The sequence below is a fragment of the Benincasa hispida genome, chromosome 6, assembly GCF_009727055.1.
Source record: "Benincasa hispida cultivar B227 chromosome 6, ASM972705v1, whole genome shotgun sequence".
NCBI classification, from domain to species: domain Eukaryota; kingdom Viridiplantae; phylum Streptophyta; class Magnoliopsida; order Cucurbitales; family Cucurbitaceae; genus Benincasa; species Benincasa hispida.
The window spans coordinates 5,074,371-5,090,888 of record NC_052354.1 but is presented as its reverse complement, the minus strand read 5'-3'; positions in this window follow the sequence as shown (position 1 = coordinate 5,090,888).

Sequence of the window (16,518 nt, the reverse complement as noted above, 5' to 3'; positions counted from 1 at the left end):
TCGTCTCTAAAAGTTAAGTTTTAACAACATATAAAATTGTTGCTAAAGGAGGACCAATGGTCATTGCAAGTATCTTTTGCAACTTATGTAAGCGTCGGTAAAAGTATTTTATTAATTAAAAAATAATATTTAATTTAATATATAAACCAGCTATCACTAATACAAAACTAGGCTATAATGTTAGTCAAAAACCAACATTATAAGGGTACTAACCGACAATGAAAAAGGTTGACTAACGAATATTTATATGGATGTATACACATATTTCAACAAACATAACAATAACTAATACATTTCAACAAAACTAATATAATTATTCATTTCTCCACAAGGTATATTTAACTTACAAAGATAAACAAACATAACAATAACTAATAAGATATTTGTATACACAAATTTCAACAAACATAACAATAACTAATTCACTTCAACAAAACTAATATAATTATTCATTCCTCCACAAGCTATATCCATCGTCCGTTTTACCTCACCTAACTTTTTTCTAATGAAGTCATTGGCATCACCACACCCAACTTGAACTCAGGCAAGCAACCTAAGCCTCTGATTCTTTAGCTTTTTGATAACTTGCTTCATACCTAGAATGAATCTAAACATCAAAAAAGCATTCAAACAATGAATCTAATCCAATATTTTAGAACAAACTAGAATTTAATCATCTTATAAATATTACCTTGTAATTGTTATTAACGTTGTTATGAAGTCTATTTTGTGTTAAATGCACATTTTCTACTTGTCCACTTTCTTAAAACTCAACAAAATATTCCCAATACAATCTTCCTATCTTCTTTCCAAGTCTATGAGAATCAAAATTTAGCATTACATATCAAACTTGAACCTAACAAAATAAAATTATAACAATAGCCAAAAAGAAGAAAATTGTTTATCAAAGCGTAGACATAAACAAAAAGAACATATGACAAAAACACAAACAACTCAATATTAATCGAAAAACCATAAACAACTAACGTTTATCAAAGCATAGACAAACAAAAAGAACATATGACAAAAACACAAACAACTCAACTAATCATGAAAAAATAAACTCAACAAAAGGATGAAACTCATGAACTACGATGCTCAATAGAATAGACACTATAAACAACTCAAAGGAAAAATTAATTATAAATCCAAACAAGTAAACTTAATAAACTAAGAGGAAAGACTAATAGCTATATTGAAGAGAAGCAGTGCTTTATGACAATGATTTGAGATCAAATAAAATTTACCCTTCTCTTGAATGACCACCATCATCGTCACTAATCTTGAAATTTCTGTCAGCCACAAGAAGAAGTTAGTTTCATTGAACGGAGTATTCAGAAAATAAAAATAATAAAATCTTAAGAATAGGTGAGAGAAAATACCAGATATGTACTCAACCTTAAAAGTGTTGGCAAGTTTTTTTTAATGCTAATATATGTAAAAGACATGCACAAGAGAGTAGTAGGTTAAAATGGATCTCATGTTCTTAAGAATTCAAGAAAAATGGTAAAAAATGGTAAAAACTAAAGTGAATTTGAGTGGATGTCATGTACTTTTTCACAAGCAAAAGACTAAAGTAAGAAAAGAATTCATTAACTGCCGAGAACCACAAATTGAAATGATTATAAGATAATTCTAATTAGAATGGACATCTAAATAGGTAATTGCCACAATAAAATCAAGAATCAAGAAGGAAAAGATCATACTCCACAGAGCAAAACTTCTCAAGGAAACTTTGCCTTGAACTCACAGTAAGAGTTCCTTCTTTCAGTTTGCAAAACAGTAAGCACAGTTGCTAATTATCTAACTAATATGACATAATATCTCCATAAGTCCATATAAGCAAACTTTGCCTTTAAGCCCACAAACAGAAAATTGATTTTCAGTATGCACATGCCACAACAAAGAAAAGCTTATCTCACAAGCTCAGAAACTAAATCAATCCAAGAGGGTAGAAGAAATTAAAAATGAACCTTCTTCAATGGTGTTCCAGTATGCACATGCCACAACAAAGAAAAACTTATCAAACGCCAATAGATCTGCCACAAACGTTAACGAAACTTCACAAACCCGAATAGACCTACCATGAACCCAGACGGATCTATCACAAACGTTGATGGAGCTTCAGGACACCAGTCGGATCTGGCACGAACATTGATGGAGATTCACGAAATCGACCGGATCTAACACGAACGTAGATGGACCTATTAAGCTTGCAACCTTTTGCTCTTGACATGGTTATGAATGAAGGAACTCTAAATATAGAGGACCTATGAGCGGAAACGGATCGTCCAAACTCCACTGTGAAAGAACTCATACATTCACAGTCACACAGAAACGATTATGCATTAAATCATAAATTACAGCATGCTTTGAATTAAATACAAGGGATCAAGAAACAATATCTTTGAAGAACCTTTCTTCAAGTATATTCCTCGATCAAACTCGAACGTAACGAGCAACTCGAATTGCCTCGAACAGCAGCAAGAATAAACTCAATCCTCAATTAGATCCGGACACTACCACTAGATTACCTTGTTATTATTGGTGTGAGAATCCAGGAGTGGTGGGCTCTGGCTTATTTTGGATTGAGGGAAGAGTTACAGAAGAAGAGGAGACAATCAAGTAAGCGATAATACTATCGTGTAGAAGATGGAAGTCTATCGCATAGACTGGATCCTTGATCGTTTAGCTGAGAGCACTACCGTGTAGTAAACTCGATGCGATCGTGTAGTCACTCGATAGTGAGTCTGATAACGTGTGGGAACAATAGAAAATTGTTTTCTTTTTATCCCTCAATTACCATTAGACCACATAACCATCCACTGAGGTTGGTTATTGAGAAAAAGAAATTTAATTATCATATACTTAATAAATTATAAATAAATACAATAACTAACTTATCATATTATATTTATAACCTATAGTTTTAATATTGCATCATATACAACATATAAATCATAGTTCTTTTTCTCTTTTATGACATTTAATATAAATCATATTTATATTAAATTTAATAACTATGAATCTAATTCATAGAAATTAAATTTGAATCATATTTAAATATCAGTTCCTCAAATCAAACAATTTCAAACTAACCCAAAACTTGATTCTCAACTTGAATCCATTGAGCTACCAAGGGGACCTTATGGATCTATAGCTTGAAGCTTCAACGATATGTGAATAACTGACTAAACTCTTTAATCACATTATCTACTATCCGTTAACTGTCGGGCACTCCACTAATGATCGATAGCTGCACTCTTCGCACTACAAATATATTTCTGTGTCCATTGGATATAACCAATCAACAGTACGATGACCCTTCACAAATCGCTCGTAAGTACAGTTGGGCCAATTTACCATTTTGCCCCTATAGTTACATTTAACTCCTTAAGTACCACTGATTCCTCTAATGAATAATAGATCATAGTCCCACTATGACTAAACCCCTCTTGGGCTAAGATAGGGTGTGGCGTTATATTGTTCAGGCCCTGGAATCAGCCCTTAAAGGAGCAATTTATCTACTTACCCCTTTCGGGGAAGGAGTGAATTCCATCTTGTGTAGCTGAGTTCCCAGGCCCCTCCCCAATCAGACGAATCCCCAAAATGGTAGGCTTGTTGAGTCAGCGATCTGGTCACTCTCACCCATGCAAATCAAAAGACCGCTCTCATAGACAGAAGTTCACAACTCACTAAGGATTAAGGTCATGTTACCTATGGTCATCCTAGTGAAATGGAAGTCTCAATTATGAACGCCGTTATATAACAAGATCAAACGTTTCGTGGTCCGGTCTTATACAAACTATTTTGTATAGAATATCCTCACTCGCATGTCAATACACAAATGATCAGGATCAGATCATTTGTAGCACTTTACAACATTTGTAACACCTACAAAGCGAGCCATACTCGTAATGTCACCAGAATAAGGTATCCCTTCTTATCCATATTCTATAGACCATTTAGGTTATCACTTAAAATACAATCCACTTGTATGTTCCCATATACATGTTTAAGTTACAACGATAACCATAGATCTTAGTTTATTGGTTTGTGGTTAATGCAACTAAAATATCAAATATTTCATAGACTGGAGTGAATAAAATTTCATATATTATAAATCACAAAATGTTTATTCATACAAATGTTTATAAACTACAGGACCCTACAAGATTTAAGGCATCAACCCCAACAATGAATCCCTCAGATTGCTCCATATAAATGGTCTCCTCAAGATTGTCATTCAAAAAAGCAGTTTTGACGTCCATTTGTCATAACTTATTGTCATAATATGAGACAATGGATAGGAGGATCCAAATAGAATTCAGCATGGCAACAGGTGAAAGTCTCCTCATATTCAACTCCCTCAACTTGAGTATAACATTTTTCCACAAGTCTAGCCTTGAAGGTTTGCACATTCTCATCAGCACCCCATTTTTTCTTGTAGATCCATTTGCGACCTATAGGTTTAACACTATTAGGTTGATCTACAAGATCCCAAACAGAATTGAAGTACATAGACTCCATTTCGAGATCCATAGCTTTGATTCACTCATCTTTATCAACATCTTTCATTGCCTTCTTGTAAGACAATGGATTCTCAACATCTCCGTCAGCTATCATAGCTAGGATTTCTGTTAATCCATATAACAGACAGGTGAGTTTACGAATCCTCCCATTACATCGAGGTTCACTCAACACTTGAGGTGGATTTGACCTACTAGATGATCCAACTTCAACAACCCTTCCTGAGGTATTGGTTTCTTCAACAACTCTTGTTGATGATTCAGTAGTTTCGTTGGAAAGTTCACTTAACACAATTTTACTGCGGGTTTTATGCTCCCTTTTGTGGCCCTCTTCTAAAAATGTAGCATTTGTCGACACAAACACTTTATTTTCTTTAAGAGCGTAGAAGTAACCACCTTCGATTCCTTTTGGGTAGCCTACAAATAGACATAGTTTTGAATGAGGTTCCAGTTGCTTAGGATTTTCCTCAAGCACATATGTTGGGCAAGATCCTAAAATGGCATAATCTATTTTTACGACCATTCCATAATTCCAAAGGTGTTCTTGTAACACTCTTGGATGGAACACAGTTCAAAATATAAGTTGTAGTATGTAGTACATAACCTCAAAACGAGTCCGGTAGGGAAGCATAACTCATATAGACCGAACAATGTCTAACAGGGTTCGATTTCTCCTTTCTGATATACCATTTGTTGGGATTGGTGTCCTAATTCTCCCGGAGTCTCGCTGTTTTGTAAGGATACACATTGTTCAATGAATAAAATAAATGTTATTTAATTCTGGCATTTACTCATATCCAATAAACAAAGCTCCTTAGTTATCTTATGTGAACTTAAGCATGTATATGTGATTTACAAGTGGATCAGGCCTTAAGTGATAACCTTAAATCGGGTCTTGTATAAGGATTAAAGTGGATACCTGATCCTGGTGACACTACAGATACGGTCCGCTTTGTAGAGGTTTGCAAGTGTGTTAAACTACTATAGATGGTAGATCCTGACCATGTGTGGGAGACGTGGAGCGGGGGTGTCCTATACAAAGAGTTTGTATAAGACCTAGACCACGAGATGACTAGCTCTGAATATAACGTCGTTGATACTAGAGATTTGCGTCTCACCTAAACGACATAGGTGACACGACCTCAATCCTGAGTGTTTGGGAACTTCTGCCTTTGAGTGCGGTCCTTTTGATTAGTATGGGTGAGAGTTGGTCAGATTGCCAACTTAACATGCCTACCTTTTTGGGGACTTGTTGATCTGGGAGCTGGGAACTCAATCCACAAGATAGAATTCACTCATTTCCCGAAGCAGGGATAAGTAGAGAGATTGCTCTCTTAAGGCTGATTCTGGGCTGAACATAGTGGCCACAACTTCTCTTTGGAAGAGAAGACTCAGTCATAGTGGACTATGACTTAGTTCATTAGAGGGATCAGTGGTACTTAAGGAGACAGATGTAACTACAAGGGCATAACGGTTATTGGCCTAGCTGACTTACGAGCGATCTGTGAAGGTGTTTGCACTGCTAATTGGTTAAGATGGACAATATATATCTATAATAAGAGGAGTTCAGCTGTCAGTCTTTTAGTGGAGTATCTGGCAGTTAACGAATGGTGGATCCTGTGACTAAAGAGTTTAGTCAGTTATTCACGTACCGTTGGAGCTTCGGAGTTACAGGTCCTATGAGGCTCCCTTGGTAGCTCTGGATCTGTTGAGGATCAGTTTCTTGGTATTGATTTGAAATGTTCAAATTTGACAAGAGATTTGATGACTATATTGATATAATCGGTATTGATGTATCAAAACATCTAGTTAGAGGATGATGTAAATGAGATTTACATTAAAAGTACGCATGAATAGAAAAAAACATATTTATATGGTTCATGTAGATGAATATAAAACTATGTCGGTTATAAAATTAGTATCATAAGTGGTTATCATTTATGTTTATATAATAATATTAATATTAATTAATTAATTCTTTTTTTAAATAATCAGAGTGGTTGCATTTGGAACCTCCGCGTAACGTGAGTTTAAAAGGGAAAGTGGTTTCCTATTTTTGAAAGAAGTTTTGTACAAACTTGAAAAGGTTTTTGAGTTTTCTCTTCACGAAAAAAAAAACTCACGTAAGTCATTCAAGTCAATGCAGATTTACTTAAACGACGGCTGGGCGAGCTAAACGATCGAGCAGGTGCGAGCTAAACGATCGTGGTGCCAAGGTAACGATTGTGTAGTGTCTGTAGGCAACAGACGAGCTAAACGATAATCTAAAATCGCATAGCTTTTTGCTAGACGATCGCATAGCTTTATCTAAATGATTGGGCATCGATCTATACGATAGGTCTCCACCATCTCCCACTTGCCCAGTCGTGTATGCGATCGTTTGTTTCCTCTGTTCGTCTGCCTCATACAAGTCCGAACAGAGACCACCTTCTAGATTCTCACACCGAGAATACCAAGGTCGCCTTGTTGGTGGTGTCAGACTCAACTCGATACCATCGAGGATTTCTAGAGGCCGTTCGTAGTGCTGTGGAGGCCTTTCGTGTTGCGGAGGAGTTCGTGACCAAGCAGAACATTGAGGACGAGCACGAAGTGTTCGTGCTATGTTCGTACAGTGTTGCGGTCGTGGTAGATCGAGTGTTCGTGGTCATTGTTGTTCGATGGGGTCGCGCAACGGAGCGTGGAGACGCTTCTGCCTATGTGCGTAGAGTTTTACTCTCTGTTCCTTTGTATTTTACATGCTGTAATTTCTGTATGAATCGCATAACCATTTGTTTGAAGTAGACTGTAAATGATTTGTTGATTCATGATTGTAATTTGGAAATAGTCTTTTTTCGCTGCTCATGGAAATCTCGTTTCGATTTCCTTCAATTGGTATTAGAGCTAGGTTCTCTGATATTCCAAATTATAGATCTAAATTGAATGTTTTTTATAGTCGCGGTGGGTTTTTGCATTTGTGGTTAAACCGTTTCCTACATTTGTGGATGAATATGATGAATGTTTCGGGTTTAAATTGCCTTTTGTTTGTTAAAGTTTTCAGTATTACAAAGTGTTAATTGTAAGGGCCCCTAGGTTTTTGAGCGAAATTAATTTGCAATCGAGTCTGTAATTTGAAATGTTCGAGTTCTTCGAGTCGTTCATGATGAAGCTTCAGCGCATGGCGAATGCAGTTCTCAACGAAGAAGAAGACCAAGTGTTGGTCGGATCGTGTAGCCTTAGGTAAACGATCGTTGGGATTTAACTAAGCGATCATTTAGATTTTCGTTCTAGAACGATCGTGTAGTATTTTCTAATCGATCGTTTAGCTAATGCTAAGCGATGGGTAAATCGTTTACCATATCGTGTAGCGTCGGTTGCCACGATCGCGTAGGCGCTGGAGGTAGGCGAATCGTAGTGGACATGCGATGCTCGTTGTTTAGGTATAAGGCCCATACACGCTAGACGATCGTGTAGTTAGCAAGCTTCATCGCTTAGTTACTTCCTATGCGATCGTGCGTATGCGATACAAAGATGCTAGCTAAGCGATGCTTAGGCGATGATGCTTCGCGGCATCGTAATCGCTTAGACGATCGCGGAAGGTGGGCATTTTGCGGAGCGCGCTAAGGGATCGTGTACTTCAGGCTTCATCAATTAGTAAAGGTACACGATCGTGTAGTAATAACTAAACGATCGTTTAGATTTTCTAGACAATCGTATAGTAAATGCTAAACGATCGTTTAACTCTGGAGTGCTGGTAAGGGATAGAGCAAAGAGTTTGTTTTATCGTATAGACGATCGCGGGGTGCTTAGTACACGATGGATGGTTTGAGAAGCAATTCTTTGCCGAGCGGTTCAAGACCCGGTTCGTCTGTTTGAACCGGAGACTCCTTGTCTTTGTAATAGTTAGCTTTCATTTTTGTGTTTTAAGGTAATTTTACCCGGTTCATCAACTTTTATTGCTTATACATGTGATGTATGGTACTTATATGTCAAAATGTTTGTCATATAGTTAAAAACCCACCTTAGGTTGTGCAATTGTTCATGCATCATGTATTATAAATGTTATAATCTTGCATGAAGAATTTACTTGATAGCAAGTGCATTGATGCATTATTTTGTGCGATGAAACAATGGAATGAATTGCGGTGATGAGAATGTGTTGAGCAACAAGTTTTCTTAGCAGAATCCAAGTATAAATCCCATTGAGTTTCCTGGTAAGTCCAGGGTCGAACTCAGGGACTAGGGAAAACGGTATGCGGTGATAATTTTTAAGAAGACTTTGCGGTAACCAATAAATCAAGAGTTGTTTTTGGGTTGTTGTTTGTAGTAATAAAAAAAAGTATGGAGCGGAGTTAAGACAAGAGTTGATAATACAAAAGATGCGATGAATATGCGAGGAACGGGTTGAGAAGGGGTTCAACTAATACTTCTTAGGATGCGTTCATGTTATGCAATCCTGCAATACACATATAATAACAAATCATCTCTCAATGCAAATGCTATAGCCTCTATTACTAGAACGCATGCGATATATGCGATAAGTCTATAAGACCTACACATAAGCCTTTATTCTTATTTATGCGATGACAAATGACACACACACAAACAAGGCGACCGCATAATATCATAACCTATCTCTAGGGCACATGCGATGCATGTTGGCAAACAGAGCTTATCTCTAAGTCCCTATCTTTTGCTTATGTAGATCTAATCTTGCTCTTTCGAGTCTAGATTCTAACCTAGCTCTCTCAAGTCTTAGGTTCTTTCTTTAGACTCTCTCTCGAGTAGCTCTAAAGGGGTGTTGGGTGCAACATAAGACAAGACAATCGCATGCGGTGAAGATCCTAGGTTATGTTAGCTTAGTTCTTCTCAACCCATTCAATAGATTTAGCTACTCATGCGTGCTTTTAAGAGAGTGAACATATATAGATAAGCAAGTTCCATTTTCTAGATATAGAATTGAAATACAAAATAACAATGCGAAATGAGAATAAAGAACCTGGTAGCAATCTCTTGCTTCCCAAAGCTTTTTACACTGTTCTTCTCTATTTTGTTCAAAAGATAGTCTTTCTCTCGCGAGAGTCGGCCCTCTCTCCGCTTTTCCACGCCTCTGGGTTCTCTCTCGAGCTGACTAGAGCGCTCTTCCGGCGTCTCTTCCCTTCTCTTGCTCCGCCTTTGAAGTAAAACTAAGAGCAAGGCTAATTCTATCTAAGGAAAAATTATCTAACTGTCCGAACTCCTTTACTGAAGGTTGCCTTTAGTATTTATAGAGCTTCGGGGTGAAAGGCGTCTTCTCTTTTATGATTGTACTGATGGGATGACATTAATTCTTTTTCTGATTTGCCGAATATTTGTCATCGAAAAGTTGAATGTACTTGCTATAGTAGTTCGTTAGCGGCTTGTTAACTTAATTCGAACTCGACCGTTATCAGCTTTCTGTCCCATCGTGATTTATTATGCTTTTCACTCAGACGCGCCCACCGAGTTGCGGCGGCTCTATGTGACAATTCTTGTGAGCAGATATTTGTGAGCATAAATCACCGCAAAGCCTTGTGGTAACGCTACGCTCGACCATTGCTTTCTTGTAGTCGCATTTTACGCTTTGTGTCAACTCATATTCTGAATAAAAATACAATAGTTATCTATTTTTATGCGATGAACGTATGTGACCGCAATATTATGAACTTAATGCTTTTTGGACACAATTTTATATATTTTATCAACGCAAACCTTCATTGTTTACTAACTTAGTACTGTAATAACGTGCATTTCTGTCTGTTATCACACCACCAAATTTAAACAATGCTTATCCTCAAGTATAAGCTAAAGATTTTCTTTAGAAAGTCGACCGCAATCTCTTTTCCAGATTTCTCAAGGATACTTCATTCAAATCCTATACACCAAAATTTCTTTAATTCTCAGTTAGGTCTCTTCTTAAAATATTTCTAAAATTTATGGACCGCAAGTTTAACCTTCAAAAGGACTTTACTAGATTTCAGGACATCGCACGATTTATTTCAAAAAGAACTTTTTCACTGAGGTGTTCAATGATTTTTATCCTTGCATATTTTTGACATTATTATTTTTCTTTGACCTTGCGCTGATCCAAGTGCCTCGCCTTCTTTTTGGCTTGCCTCCACGTTTGTCATGTGGACATCCAACTACAAGTAAGGTGCTCTTTCTCAGACTAAACTCATACCTACTCTGCAGCGGAGTTGCGGTCATTTATTTATGCGTTGATCACGATTCCTACCTTCGTTTTGGCTTGCCCCCACATGTGTCATGCGGACATCCAACTATGAGTAAGATCCGATCGCAACATTATGATTTTTTTTAGATAGAGCTAAAAAATAGAATGTCGAAAGTAAATGCCTCATCCCCAAATCTAAAATGCGACAATGTCCTCATTGCCAAAAAGTTAAAAGAAGTCATGCGATGTTCTTAGGAAGTTTGATAAAGGGTCAGTTTGAAAGAAAACTAGCAGACCACTAACTTTTAGAAATATTTCATGAGGTGGCTGTCCTAAAATTAAGTTGACTCTAATGTACATGAAAAAATAGAAGCATGTGTTTCATCATTGAAGTCATAATTAGCAAAGAGAAAGCATGCGGTGGTTTACTAAATTGATCAATGTTAAATGATTGCAGTAATTAAAGAGGATGCGGTGATAAAATTTTCAAAATTAAAATGTGATGTGATAGTGTAGAATTTGGAATAAAGTCATGGAAAAATACCACCCCCAAATTTGCGATGTCGCCTGCATTATTTGTTGACGCATCCTGCTTTGCGGCGATCTACTTTCTTTGGATTGCGGTGACGGAATAAAATAGTTGCATCTTTGTGTAGCGCCTCCACAATCGTTCACCTCGATCGTTGCAAGGAAAAAACATCGAGAGGGTTAAATAATATTTTATAAAAAACAGAGTTAACAAAATCGCTTACCGTAATCATTCAACACGATCATATTTTTTTTTTTGCAAAAAGATAGTGAAATGATAATACTAAGGAGTAGAGATAATTTTAAGATTTCAGGATTTCAACGGATACTTCACAAAACTTGCGTCCCTGATGAATTTAAATCGCCTGATAGCGTAGGGACCTCCTACTTCTTCCTCATTCAGAGTTTCTCTGGTCCATGGATTCGACTTTGCGATGCCAGCCTTCTCCGTGATACACTTTCACTCGTTGCCCTTTAACTTTGAATATGTTGGTTCCGTCATCATTAAATAACTCGACCGCGCCATGAGAGAATACCTTTTGGACTATGAATGGTCCGAACCAACGTGATTTTAATTTCCCAGGGAAGAGACGTAGTCGTGAGTTAAATAGTAAGACCTTTTGCCCGACTTGGAGGTACTTGCCTCATATCTGTTTGTCCTGCAAGAGCTTTGCGCGCTCCTTGTAGATCCTGTCTCTTATACACATCTAGATGTGTATAAGAGACAGCTCCTTGTAGATCTTTGCGTTCTCATATGCGTTAATTCTCCATTCCTTCAGCTCGACCGATTGAAGTTTTCTCGCTTCTTCTGCTGTCCTTAAGTCAAAGTTTAGCTTCTTCACTACCCATAGGTACATACAGGGACATACCTATGGGTGTCTTATAAGTAGTTCGGTATGCCGACAACACGTCGTTCAGCTTTGTTGCCCAATCCTTTCGCGAAGGCTTTATCACCTTCTTCAGTATCAACTTAATCTCTCGGTTGAACACTTCGGCCTGACCATTCATCTGCGGATGGTATACGGTGGCCACTTTATAGAGGATATTATATTTGCACAGCAAGTCTTTGACAATGTGATTGACAAAGTGGGAGCCTTTGTCACTTATTATGGCACGTGGAGTGCCAAAATGAGTGAAAATGTTTTTCTTCAGGAATTTAAACACTACCGCCACATCGCTTGCGACGCATGTCACTGCTTCTACCCACTGAGAATGGTCCCATGAAATCAATGCCCCAGACGTCGAACAACTCTAATTCCAAAATGGTGTTCATAGGCATCGCATGTTTCCACGAAATGTTATCCGTGCGCTACACCGGTCACACTTCATCACATAGTCATTTGCATCCTTAAACAGTGTTGGCCAATAGTATCCACTTTATAATACTTTAGCTGCGGTGCATTGTCCTCCAAAGTGCCCGCCATATGGTGAGTCATGACATTACGATAATATGCATTGTTGAGCAGCATTCGGTACACATAGTCGTAGAATTTGGTCTGCCCCTTTTTATACAGATTTGGCTCATCCCAAAAATATGATATGCATTCATGCCTGAGCTGCCTTTTTTGGTGGTCGATGTAATCTTCGGGAAATTGCTCGTAAACCAGACAATTCACCACGTCTGCTTACCATAGAAATTCTTCAATGTGAAATAGCTGCTCGTCTGGGAACACCGCACTCACCTTTGACTGATTGTGGTCAACCTCTGGATTTTCCAATCTAGATAAATGATCCGCAACTTGGTTCTCCATCCCTTTACAATCAATTATTTCTATATCAAATTCCTGGAGGAGGAAGACCTATCTGATCAACCTCAGCTTCGCATCCTTCTTTGACATCAAATATTTTATCGTCGAGTGGTCAGTATGGATGAGTACTTTTGTTCCCAGCAAATATGCTCTAAATTTCTCCAATGCAAAAATTATCGCAAGCAGCTCTTTTTCTGTGGTGGTGTAGTTAGTCTGAGCAGGATTCAAAGTTTTACTCGCATATGTGATGGGATGTAATATTGTTTTTCTCTTCTGTGCCAGAGCTGCTCCCATCACCTACCCCTGTCTCTTATACACATCTAGATGTGTATAAGAGACAGTTGTTTCTCCCATCCCATACCCGCTCGCATCGCATATTAATTCAAAGGGAAGTATCCAATCTGGTGCAATTAACACGGGTGCGGTCGTCAAGGAGTTCTTCAAAATCATGAATGCATTGCGGTTATTATCATCAAAGTCAAATTTTCTATCGACTTCTAACAACGCACTCAGTGGTCGAGCTATTTTTGAAAAAATCCTTGACAAAACGTCTGTAAAATCTGGCATGCCCCAAGAAATTCCTTATAGCCTTTAAACTTATTGGAGGTGGGAGCTTTTCAATTGCTTCAATTTTTGCCTTGTCCACCTCCAACCCGTCCCGAGATACCTTATGCCCAGCACAATGCCTTTCTTCACCATAAAATGGCATTTCTCCCAATTAAGCACGAGGTTCGTCTCCTCACATCTTTTCAATATCTTCTCCAAGTTGGCAAGACAAACTTCGTATGTGTGCCCATATACAGAGAAGTCGTCCATGAATATTTCTACAGAGTCTTCAAGATATTCTAAAAAGATGGCCATCATGCACCTTTGGAAAGTGCTTGGGGCATTGTAGAGTCCGAACGACATGCGGCGAAAAGCGAAAGTTCCATACGGGCAGGTGAATTTGGTCTTGTTCTGATCTTTAAGGGCGATCATAATCTGATTATAACCAGCATACCCATCCAAAAATCAGTAGAAGTCATTTCCAGCTTGTCGATCCAACATTTGGTCAATAAAAGGTAGAGGAAAATGATCCTTCTTCGTTGTCGCATTCAGCTTACGGTAGTTCATGCAAATACGCCATTCGGTGACGGTCTTTTGTAGTATCAGCTTGTTATTTGCATTGGGGACTACCGTCATCTCACCTTTTTTTGGCATGCACTACACGAGACTGACCCACGTGTTGTATGCTATCAGATAAATCCAAAAACTTGATGCGTTATTTTATTGAATGGAAATACGGATGATATGCGTTGATGGATTGCATTGTGCACTCAAGTTTCCCCAACGGTTCAAGTGTAAATTCCCCTGAGTTTCCTGGTAAGTCCAGGGTCGAACACAGGGACTTGTGAAAATAGATTGTTTTGATAATTTTTTATGAAATCTTTGTGGTAACCGGGAAAATAAATAAGCCATTGCAGGCAGTCTCTTACTAATCGCTTGAACCTCGCCCAGGAATCGCTGAGCGATTCGTCATCTTCTTGTTCAAAATTTGTTATTAATTTTCTTCTCCTAGCGTTCTCAGTTGGTGGAAAATACTTCTTCATAAACTTTTCCACCACTTATTCCTACGAAGTTATCTCTCCCAATTTGAGAGAGTATGCCCAATTCCTCGCCTGATCACACAAAAAAAAGGGAAACAGAGTTAGTCGAACTTCCTCGGTTGAGATATTTGGGAACAAAACAGTGTTGCAGATTTCTATGAATCTCCAGAGGTGGGCGTGCGGGTCTTCGCCATGCCTTCCTTCAAACTGCCCAACAGCTTGGATCATCTGCAACATTACCGGCTTCATTTCAAATCTTGATCCATCTAACGCCAGCCTCATGATTCCTGGAGAGAAATCGTAGAGGTTAGGTGACACATAGTCCAGGATGGGTCTATTTTGGTCATTCGCCAGAATGATAGGGTTGGCCATTATATTATTCACGTTAACGGCCCTTGCATCCGGTTGCTCCGCCATTCTTGGTGTTTCTTCTTGTTGTTATTGGCGATCTCTTAATCTTCTTCTAAAATTTTTCTCAATCTTCGGGTCGTAATTCACCAGAGATTGAGACTCCTGCACAGAAATAAAAAAATTACCGTTAACAAACTATTTTGTCGAAGTCCCCAACAATGGCGCCAAAAACTTGAATGGAAATACGGATGATATGCGTTGATGGATTGCGTTGTTCACTCAAGTTTCCCCAGCGGAACTCAAGTGTAAATTCCCCTGAGTTTCCTGGTAAGTCCAGGGTCGAACAACGGGACTTGTGAAAATAGATTGCATTGAAAATTTTTTATGAAAACTTTGCGGTAACCGGGAAAATAAATAAAATGTTTGGTTGTTGATTGCGTTGATTAAAAATAAATAACAAATGTGGCAGAGTTTGAAAAGAGTTGGTAAACGAGAAATGCAATGAATATGCGGTGAACGGGTTGAGAAAGATTTCGGCTAACATTCCCTAGAATGCGTTCATACTTGCGATCAGCAACATGCATACAATAGTGAACCACCTCTCGGTGTGAATACCACGGCTTCTAAGGCTAGAACGCATGCGATAAATATGCGATAAGTCTACAGGGTTTACACATAAACCTCTATTTCTATTTATGCGATGACAATATGACTTCCACAAAAATATGTGACCACATAATATCATTCCTATTCCTAGGATGCATGCATGCGATGCAAGTTGACAAATAGAGCTTATCTCTTGTTTATGCAAGCCTAATCTTGCTCTTTCAAGTCCAGATTTTAACCTAGCTCTCTCGAGACATTAGGTTCTTTCTTTAGACTCTCTCTCGAGTAACTCTAAAGGGTATTTTGCACAGCATAAAACAAGACAATCGCAAGCCATGAACTTCCTAGGTTATGTTAGCTTAGTTCTTCTCAATCCATTCAACTAGTTTAGCTACTTATGCGTATTTAAAGAGTGAGCAGATGCAGAAATAGAACTTCCATTGAATAGATACGAAGATGAAGTACAAATAACAATACAAGTATAATAAAGAGCTTGGTAGCAATTTCTTGTTGCCAAGCGTTTACATTGTTTCTACTAGTGCTCTAAAGATATTCTCGCTCTCCCGAGAGTCGGCCCGCTCTCTGCTCTTACGCCCCAAGGTTCTCTCTCAAGTTGCCCTGGACAATCTCCGACGCCACCACTCTTCTCTTGCTCCACCGTAAAATGGAAAAGAAAACTATGAACAGAAGCAACTGGTAAACTCGTCAACCGATCAACCCATTTTCTGAGGAATGCACTTGGTATTTATAGGGCATCGATGGTGAAAGGCGGCTTCTCTCTCCCGGTTGTACAGATGGGACAACTTTAATTCTTGATTGATGCGTCGAATGATTGTTACCGATAAAGCTCAATGTACTTTGTGACCGTTATCGGCTGTCAACTTAATTTGGATTCGACTGTCTCAGCTTTATGTCCCATCGCTTTTAATTGGCCTTTCACCCAGATGTGCCCACCATGTTGCGCTGACCAAGTTGCGGCGATCCTTCTCGGACAAATGTTTGTG